Below are 10,744 nucleotides of genomic sequence, written 5' to 3'. Positions count from 1 at the left end.
CCAGACCAAGGTGAGCGGAGGGCACTGCAAAGCAGCTGGGGACCGCCCATACCATAGGCACTGTGGTACCCGGACCAGCAGACCATTGTGGTCCCTACAGAGTGACCAGGCACCCTGGCAGATAAGCAGGCACTGGCGGAAGCATCAGTCTCCTCGAAACCAGGTGCAGGAGGCAGCTCACAGGCTACCCCAAACCCCACAAAGAGAGGACAAGGGGAAAGAAGTGACGAGGAGTACAAAGAAGAAGACGAAGGGGGGCAGGAAGCTCCAGGGAGTCCGATCAGGCGGACGGTTACCACGGCAGGGAACAGAAGAAACGCTCCAGTGATGGCAGCCCAGAGCACATCCCTCACCCAACTAGTACCATTCTTGACGAAAAGCGGCGAACCAGAAAGAAAGTGGGAAGACTGGAAAAGGTACTTCCTTAACTATCTGGAGGCGCTAGAAGAGGAAGGTGACGCCCCGTTTTCCAGCAAAAGAAAAAAAAAAGATCTTGCTACACAATTTAGGCCCAGAAGGGCTCAGGGTGTATGACACCATTGTCAAGAGTGAGAGAGACGCCGGGGACGCGGAGGTGTTCGATCACGCCATCGCTGACCTAGATGCCCACTACAGACCGGTGGTGTGCGTCGCCATCGACAGATTCAATTTTTTTCAAAGGAAGCAAAAAGGCGGCGAAACGGTGGACGAATACGTGGTAGCGTTACGGAAATTGGCCCTCACGTGCAAATTTGGAGGGCTGCATGATGAACTCATCAGGGACCAGATTATCATGCACACTTCGAGCTCTCACATACAAGAAAAGTTGTGGGTGAATGGCGACGCTCCGCTCAAAGAAATCTGGGCAATGGTCAAGAAAGTTATCTAGAAGGTGCGCTCAGGCGGCGAAGAAGGATGTCCAGGAGTCGCAAACAGTATGCAAGGTAATGGCGCCAAGTAGAAATGACCGTTCGAAGCAGAACGAGACGCGGAGAAACCAAGGAGGCGGAAAGTACGACAACACCACCAGACACCAGACGGACAGCAAGTCCAACAAAGGAGGAAAAGCTCAATGTTACAGGTGTGGTAGCTATGCCCATCTGGGAAACGACAAGGCGTGCCCCGCCTTTAGAGCGAAATGCTCTTACTGCAACATTTTCGGTCACTACGAAAAGGTGTGTCGCAGGAAACCCAAGAATGCCATGGTACGCTTAGTAGACCAAGAACAGAAGGAGGAAGCCAGCGACCAAGACGAGGCGGCGGAAGAAGAGGAGTCCCTGTACATAGATGTCCAAATACTGGAAATGGACGGTTCGAACTCTGACAGGCCCCGACTCGACATGCACATTGGGGGAATACCACTAGAAATGATTGCAGACAGTGGGGCACCCATTTCTATCGTTCAAAGGCGAGTTTGGGAGGACAACTTTGTGTCACGCATCAAAGAGACTCTCCTACCCATGGACGTAAGGCCAGTCACTTACACGGGGCAAAAGATTCCCATGTTGGGATACTGTCCTCTCATGTTTGAATTTAGAGGCAGACACGCGAATTGCAAGCTGTACGTCGCGGAGAAAGGCCCATCCGTGCTGAGTTGGAAAGACCAAGGAGCGTTAGGAATCCAGCTCAACCCGGGTGGCATCGAAAAGATCTTGCTCATGGATATGGAGACAAAGGAAGATATGGCGTTGTGGCAGTCGGCGTATCCCAAAGTGTTCAACGGCCAGATTGGGGAACTGGGAAAATACACACACCTCATAAAGCTGAAAGAGGGAGCCGTGCCGGTGGTGCACAAAGTGAGAAATATCCCGTTCCGTAGCAGAGAGGCAGTACAAAGTGAACTGGACAGACTGGAAAAGGAAGGCGTCATCAAAGCTATCGAGAGCGCAGAGTGGCTCTCGCCCCTAGTTGTAGCCCAAAAGCCCAACGGCAAGGTACGTCTCTGTGTGGACCTCAGAGAGTTAAACAAAAACATCATCATAGACAAGTTTCCTTTGCCGCGCATCAATGAGATGTTGACGATGACAAAAGACGTCAAATGGTTCTCCACGGTCGACTTGTCATCGGCCTATCATCAGGTGAAGCTTCACCCATCATGCAGTCACCTTACGTCATTTATCACTCCGTTTGGGTGCTACGAGTTTGTGCGGATGCCCTTTGGCCTGGCCTCGGCCGCAGCAGTTTTCCAAAAGATTATGCACAAAATGTTGAAAGACTTGAAGGACGTCCTTTTCTTTCAGGACGACATTCTTATAATGGGGAAGTCGAAGCATGACCACAATGCGAAGCTCCACAAAGTATTACAGAGACTGCAAGACAACGGACTGACCGCTGAATGGTCCAAATGCAAGTTGGGAGTCTAATCTGTCACATACCTTGGCCACGAGGTGAGTGGACAAGGCATTACTCCCAAGAAGACAAACATGAAGGCCATCTTGGAGGCACCCACTCCGGGAAAAAAGGAAGATGTTCGGTCATTCCTCGGAATGGCCGAGTATTACAGCAAGTTCATTCCTCATTTTGCAACGAAAACGCACTTCATTCGACAACTGCTCAAAGAAAAGAACAGATTCCAGTGGGGAAAGGAAGAACAAATGGAGTTCGAAGCCCTCAAACAGGAGATGAGCAAGGCCATTCCCCTCAAGGGATTCGATCCACATGCAGAGTCCATTCTCACCACTGATGCCAGTGACCGAGGCCTAGGGGCAGTACTGATGCAAAAGGAGAAGTCAGGGGAACTGTCGACCATCAGTTTCGCCTCCCGTTCGTTGGCCCCAAACGAAGAAAAGTTCAGCGTGGTGGAGAAAGAAATGCTGGCCGTGGTTTGGGCGATGGAGAAATTTAGACAATATTTATGGGGAGCCAAGTTTCTAGTAAAGACAGACCACAAGCCGTTAGTCCGTGTCCTTACATCAAGCGGTCATGATCACGCAACTCCCAGAATCGCCAAGATGACCCTCAGGCTATTGGATTTCGTCTACGATGTGGAACATATACCGGGACCGCAGAACAAAGTGGCGGACTTCCTGAGTAGAGCTGCAGCCATGGATGAAGCAGAGAATGAAAGGAAGCAGAACTGGGAAGGATACGTAGTGGCCACTATCCAGGACACAGAAGAAGTGATAAGTGCACAGGACTGGGAAAGGGCCTACAAAGAAGACACGGATCTGGAGGCTGTGAAAGGGTATGTTGTCCATGGATGGCCAGAAAAGAGGCACCTGAAAGAAGAATTGAAGAGGTACTGGGAGGTCAGAGATGAACTGTCGTTGGCAGAGAACCCAGTGTTCCTACTCAGAGGCGACAAAGTGGTCCCGCCACAGAACATCCTGGATCGTCTGATGTCTTTACTCCATGAAGGGCACCAAGGGATTACGAAAACGAAAGCTTTGGCCAGGACAGCGTACTGGTGGCCGGCCATAGATGCACAGGTGGAACGGCATGTGCGCACGTGCGAGTCATGCGCAAAAGCTGACAAGACTCAGAGTATGCTGAGACCGCCTTTGGGGAAGTTCCCCATCCCGGATGGCCCATGGGAGATGATATCTGTGGACATAATGGGTCCCGTCCTGGATAAAGAGGGGACTCAGAAGTACGCAATAGTAGTCATTGACAAGTACTCTAAATGGCCGGAATTAGAAATCGTAGAGCATGCAGACACTGAAGCAGTGATTCGCTTCTTGCGGGCCACGTTCGTGAGGGAAGGCATTCCGAAGGTCATCACATGCGACAATGGCCCCCAATTCACGTCGGCCAAGTGGACTGCTTTTACCGACAGGAACGGCATCGAAGTAAAGCACACGCCAATGTATCACCCAGCGGGCAATGGCCAAGTAGAGCGCTTCAATCGCGTCATAATGGGCACCATACAAGCAGCCATTGAGGATGGTCTGGACTGGGAGAAGGAGTTGGAGAAGATGATTTGGGCCTACCACATCACACCTGGGAGCACAGGCTACAGCCCCTTCAAGGTTTTAAGGGGTAGAGAAGCGTTCACGAAAGACAACACAGCATGGAGGAAGTTGGTGGTGCAGAGCAAGTGGTCACCAGCAGTGGTCAGAAAGAATCTGGAGAGAGCACAAGCAATCTACACTGCACAATACAACAAGAGACGCAACACCCGAGAAGCAGAACTAGCCAAGGGTGATTGGGTTAGGGTGAAGCAAGCTGTCATGAAGAGAAAGGGAGAAAGCAAGTTTTCACCACCCCTCAAGGTAGTAGAACCCTTTGCCTGGTCAGCCCTTCTGAGCGATGGGAAAGTATGGTCTATGGACAGAATGGCGAGGTGCAGCAAAATACTGAAGTGGGAAGAGGACGTAGAGGAAGGAGCAGAGCAAGTATTCGAGGAAGGAGGAAGTGAAGGTAGAGAAAGGCGTGGAGAGGACATCGATGGAGCAGAGGATCTGGCGGCAAGTGGAGAAAGGGAAGAGAGAGAGACTACGGAGGAAGGAAGTAGAAGCAAGGAAATATGTGATGTAGCAGTGAAGGACAGAGAAGAAGAAGGAGCAAGAGAGCGGACGGAGAGCAAGGCGACAGGAAGAGAGAGTAATAGTGAGAGAGTGGAGACCCGAGCAGGAAGAAGAGTAAAGGCACCTGAGAGATTCAAGGACTATGAAGTAGACTGGAAGTAAGACTTTTGAATACTGTTTTATTGTTGCATAAAGGGGGGAGATATGTGGTAGCGTTCTAGTGTTCCGCAGCAGGAACAGGATGTGGGAGCACAGGAAGCGGAAGGCGGCCATTTTGTGTTGGCGCCGACCGCTAGCAGTCAGTCGCATTCTCCCGGCGCTCCGGAATAAAGAGTTTCAAACCACTCATAACGTGTGCGCTCGTGCATTATTACAAGGTCAATGAACTGCTTTTTATTACAGTCATGCTGCCAGCTACAAACAAGGCCACATACATTAATTTCAACATCACTGATAACAGTCCAAAACATCACACTGCTACGTTCAGACTAAATATTTGTAAAATAAGGGTGTTGTCTTTGTTTAAAAACAGATGTTACAAGCTAGAAGAAATTGTCAAGCCAGTAGCTCTTGCAGAGGCAAAACCTATTGGCGTTGCCAATGCTTGTTAAAATTGTAAACAGTGTCCGAGCATTGGTAGCACCTCATTAGTACCAGTTTAACTACCAAATATAGCAAAAAGCCTCAGAAGGGTGCCCAGTCAACCTTTGCAAAGAGCCATCCACTGCACATGCCGCTGCGCTTTTAGTAACTTTTGAATTGTTTGAGCTAGGAACAAACTTTGTTTTGTTAAAATCTACAGATTATGTGGCAGATGGTGGATTATGTGGCAAATGCGGATAATCTATAATTATGCGGAAATTGCTGCTGCAGCCAGTCAATCGCATACTTTCAGTGGATCTGACTTTAGGAGAGGCTACGAGATCAGGCAGAAAAAGAGAAACTCCATTTATCTTTCTTTATTACTTTTATGGCCATTCACTGGCACAGATGAGAAGTAAAAAGAAACAACGGGTCCAGGAATCAAAAGTCTTGTGTAAGGTTCAGCACAAACAGAAACGCACAGTTTTCGAGGCTGCTGCACCGATGCATTACAGAGGAACAAAAAAGGAAGGGACTATAGAAAACCGAAGTGTTAGACTGCTTCTCTTTCTGCACACATTTTTTTTAATTTTTTTAAATCCTTGCTTAACCATGACATGACATGCAGTAACCATGATTTGTTTAAACGAACAAACGCAGGGTTTCTGAAGGATGTTGTGGTCTCTCTTACTGATTGAACAGGTATGCAGAGGGGGGGGGGGGGGCCTGCACAGAAGAGGCGGTTCTCCCTTCCAGGAGCACACACGTTCAGCCGGGCCCCTTGATCCTCATCACAAGCAGAGTGCGTCAGGACACATCTGTAGCAGGGAGCTGTAATCAGTGACCGCGTGGCCTAATGGATAAGGCGTTTGACTTCGAATCAGAAGATTGAGGGTTCGAGTCCCTTCGTGGTCGAAATTATTGGGCAGAAAATGTGCCTTTTAATTAAACATATATAGGCAACATTGGCCTGTATTTCATACATCAGCAAAGTGAAAGCGTTGCTTCAAACTAAAACACGTATAACTGCAGACCTCGTGTTCACTCGCTGTGTTCAAGAGCAGGATGTCGTATGGAGGTGTGGTCGCGTCAACCAGTACCAGCACTGTTTCTTTGACACACAGCTGATGAGGAGAGTTGGGGTCCAGAGTCTGCAGCTGTGGAGCACCTCTTCACAAGCTCTTTTTCTTAAACTGGCAATTTGGCATCAATTTATCACAACGAGGACCTCCTGCGAAGTTAATGCCCTTCCATTTTTAGTGGTTTGCAGCAGTTTTAAGATGATCTTAAAGAGTTTCTCGGTCCTCAAATGGGTGTAATATATATATATATATATATATATATATATATATATATATATATATATATATATATATATATATATATATATATATATATATATATTACCTACTGGCGGTCGCCAGTAGGTATATATAGTTAGGATTTTTTCTCTATGGGTTTTTTGAAAATTCTATGTCTAATAACTTTGCCGTTTGTGGACGGAATTGGCTGAAATTTTCAGGAAAATGGCACATTTTGTTTCTGAGCAGCCTTTGAAAATTTGGGGGGGGGTTCGTCAAGGGGGGGCCGAGAAAAAAGGGGGGTCCCAAAACGCGTTTTTCCCATGTTAATTTCCATAGGGCGGTTGGCCTCACTTTTAGCCCGAACGGCTGAATGGATTTGCACGAAACTTGGCAAAATTGTAGGGACTGGTAGCCCGATGTGCCTTTTGTAGGTCTCAATATATGTGCTCCAGTGGATTTTGAGAAATTAACGTTTAAAAAAAGATATATATCTGTAAGCGCGGACCAGGCAGCGGTCTGGTTCGCGGACTTTTCGCGCAACGGAGCTTTGTGAAGCGAAGCTGATTGGTTCTCCGGCGTCTGTCAACATTCCAAACAGTCCGTAGCGGCCGCCATCTTGTCTCTCGGTAGGATCGAGAGACAAGAGGAGGCGAAAGCGAAGGGGCAAATGACCATAAGGGGGAATAGTAGATCCTCGCTGACCCCCTAGGTTTGATGTGGAGGTTTTAAAAGGGCCCCGCGGGGCAAAAAAATAAATAATAATAATAATCGAACGGCTGAATGGATTTGCACGAAACTTGGCAAAATTGTAGGGACTGGTAGCCCGATGTGCCTTTGCTAGGTCTCAATATATGTGCTCCAGTGGATTTTGAGAAATTAACGTTCAAAAAAAGATATATATCTGTAACAGCGCTCCGCTTCGCGTACTTTTCGCGTTACGGAGGTTTGCGAAGCTGATTGGTTTTTCGGCGTCTGTAAACATTCCAAACAGTCCGTAGCGGCCGCCATCTTGTCTCTCGGTAGGATCGAGAGACAAGAGGAGGCCAAAGCGAAGGGGCAAATGACCATAAGGGGGCATAGTAGATCGTCCCTGACCCCCTAGGTTTGATGTGGAGGCTTTGAAAGGTTCTCGCAGGGCAAAAAAATATATACCGTTTTTTTAGTTTTTTTGCGTGGAGTGCGCTCGGTTCGCGAACCGGGAAGCGTTCTGGGGAGCGTACTTTCTTGAAAATTAGTGAAAAAAGTTAGAGTACAATAATAATTGTGAGTGATCAGATGTAGGGTAGCTCTGAGAAGAGCTTTTGGGTTTATGGTACATTTAGGTACTTATAAGTAGGTACCAATGCACATTCTTAAATTCAGAGTGAAAACTCTGTTGCCCTCATCTGAGAAGTGAACTCCATCTCCTCTGTAGATATCTTGCATGTAGTAACGCAAGTTATTGTTGTACATGGAGCCCATTCCATGGTCTCTCATGTAAGCTGAAACAGATTTGTTTACATGCTTCCTCGATTTCTCAATTTGTGGACAAAATTGGTTCGACCACCTCCATTTCTGTCTTTGGCATATATTTGAATATACCAAGGCAGTCTGAGGAAAAAGTGCCATCAATTGCTCAAAGGTGTCCTTTAAAAGCATTTCCAGACCTACCCCAGTCAAAGTGCCCAAATCATTACCTCCACAGTGCACAATTAACAGGTCAGGTTTTGGCAAATGCATAAAGGTTTTCACCAATGGTATCAATTGGTGACATTTTAATCCTCTGTGGCCAAACCACTTAATTTCCACATCTTGTAAATTGAGGTTAGGTAAATTCCTGTTTTCAGCGTACCTTTGAGCCCAATAGATGTAGCTATGTCCAACAATCCAGACAGAAAACATGGCGAGAGAAGGTTCTCCTGCAGTCAGATGAAGTGTGGCAATGAAATGGCAGTTGAAAAAATGAGAGTGTAAAATGAAAAAAACTGAGGAGTTTCTGTGTTAATGAAGCAGTAAGAGTGATTGGTGGATTTTGATTGCTGAAAACAGAAAGTTAGTGTGCATGGATGAGTTCGTTGAAAGATGTATTTTGAGTGGCGAAGAAAAAATCATTAAATGAAAGAATGCTTTGGATATGCAGGTGCACTGAGAGTTCAGAGTTCAATTGCAACATTGTTGTGTGAGAGGTCTTGCAAGAGGTGGTTGCTATGCAGAAAAAGCAGAGAGGGGGCAGAGGGGGGAAGGGTTTTGCTTTGAAAAAAAGTGAGGGAAGAGTTTTGATTGGGTGACATGAGAGATCTGTGTGAGGAATTACAGCATTTCTGTGCTTTTGATAGCTGCAGACTCTGGAGTGCATACCTTTTGCTCTGCTGAAGACAAATTGGTGTGTTTCTGAGACTGTTTTGAAACTCAAAGTATTTGCTAAGGTGAGAAAAAATTTCTTTAATTTAGATAGAAAATAGTGTGCTTTAAGGAGAAAATTATGAAGAAAGTTGTATTTTCAAATGTTGCTTTGTCTCAAGTGTTTCACAAATAGATTTTGTTTGTTTGAGAAATTGTAATTGGAGAAAATGTGAAGTATTAGTACTGACAGGGCTTTTATGTGCATAGGAGCTGTGGAGTGTTTTCAAATTATGACTTGTAAATCGTTTTTGAGAAAAAGCAATGGTTTTAATATTGATGAGAAGGACATAATGGTGTCTGCTTCTTTATAAGGTAATTGAGAGTCTTTCCCATTTCAATGTAAGAAGTTTGTCTGTGGAGCAAATTGCTTGTAAATATGCTCCCACCTGTGCATGGCAAATTTAGATTTTGAATGTTTCCGTTACATAGGCATGTTAAAGGTGACTGAAACATGCTGCAAAGGCAATCAAAAAATGCTTTTATGTGTCTTAAGGACATTTTAAGTCATTTCCCCATGTGCAGTGTTTTCAAATTATGAGTTGAAAATCGTTTTTGAGGTAAAGGAATGTTTTCAAAATTTATGTGCGCCATATGACCCCAAATTTTTTTTTCAGGGGTGCAGCAGGGTGTTCTTGAGATACCCCTGCACCGTCGGAAAAATTCGTAATTTGCGATGAGGTAATTGCTAATCGCAAATTGCACCTTCATTCCTATGGGCCTCCTGCTGCATGGAAATGAATGGGTAATCTTGCTGAAATGCAAAGTCGAATCTGTATTTAAAAGGGTCTGCACCTCTGTACGGGTGTTCGCTATGTGAAGCACGAAAGTTTCACGGGCCGAACTCAAGGCCACCTCTCTCTGAGACAAAAGAGCTCTTATTCTTGCCATGCTGTTGAAATGTGCTCCCAAGGTTGGTATTTGTGGCCAGATTGAAAACTCCCTATGTTCATGTGTGGGAGGAAATAGAACATTTCTGCAGCAAATAACCCGTTCATTTACTGTTACGATAAAATGAATACTTTTAATTAACCCAGAACAATCTTCATTATTGAGCATCAAATAACTACCATTTTCCAAGAACTTGAACGTGGGGATGATAGCAGGAACTGGCGTGCCTTGCAACACGCAAGCCATATTTGGTCGGTGTTTGTTGCATGAACCGTGTAACTGTCTGTGCCTACACATTAGTGAATGATCTGGCGTCTCAGTGCATTCCTCTCCATTCAGATAAAGTTCTTGATCATCTTTGAAAATCTGTATGTGTATGGAAGCGACCAGACTTGATGAAGAAAACCACTACCTAAAGGTTAATAACGACCTATTGGTATATATTTCATACAATTTGAAAACTTATATAAAGCAAAAGGCAGCGTTATTAAACCGTGGATAAGGCACATTGCCAAAGCAGTCAACCTTTTGGATTTATACTGGAAATGTTAAAGGAAGAATTACGGAGTAGGGCCTGTAAATCTTTAATAGACAACGAGTAAAATTACTCCAACCATCGTATTCCTCTAACTCCGGGATAGTAGGGGTGTTTAATTTTTTAGAAGTAGCCAATCCAAAGCATTTGGTCTGGGAAATTGTTTCATTCACAAACAACATATGTTTTGGGATGAGACATGCACGGTGGAAAGCCTCAGTGCCTTGTACCTGCCAGGTTCGTGAACCCCAAACTGATGTAGATCCTGGATATTTTTACTCTGTATTACGTTAGCATGGTCTCATTACTGGTTTAAACGCCATTTTTCCTTTTTTGTAACTTCTGCACACGACACTTAGTTGTTGCTTTAGCTTTCAGCCTACCTGCGTCAAGATCTATGCCTGCTTCAAGCAGGCGCAGGGTTTTGATGTAGCTTTGTCCTATCTGATTGTAAATGCGGCACACCGTGGGTGGCAGAGCAGCGGTGCACGTTAACTGGTGCATCCCTGGGGATGTGCTAGTTAATATAAATCTGCCCCTTTACATTTAATTATGTGCAGGGGACACAGAGTAGGTGAGGTTTATCCAAGGTTAAGAAGAGATGAGTC

The 10,744-nt window shown here is 45.7% G+C and overlaps 1 non-coding gene across 1 annotated transcript; it reads left to right on the top strand.

Moving 5' to 3' along the window:
- Nucleotides 1–5,869: 5,869 nt before the first annotated feature.
- TRNAR-UCG (transfer RNA arginine (anticodon UCG)) lies at nucleotides 5,870–5,942 on the top strand. The gene has a single exon. It is a non-coding gene; the product is annotated as a tRNA-Arg (tRNA).
- Nucleotides 5,943–10,744: the final 4,802 nt, after the last annotated feature.

The sequence above is a fragment of the Lissotriton helveticus genome, chromosome 1_1, assembly GCF_964261635.1.
Source record: "Lissotriton helveticus chromosome 1_1, aLisHel1.1, whole genome shotgun sequence".
In the NCBI taxonomy this organism is placed as follows: Eukaryota; Metazoa; Chordata; class Amphibia; order Caudata; family Salamandridae; genus Lissotriton; species Lissotriton helveticus.
The sequence above is the reverse complement of the archived record's forward strand: the minus strand, read 5'-3'. Positions and strand labels throughout refer to the sequence as shown.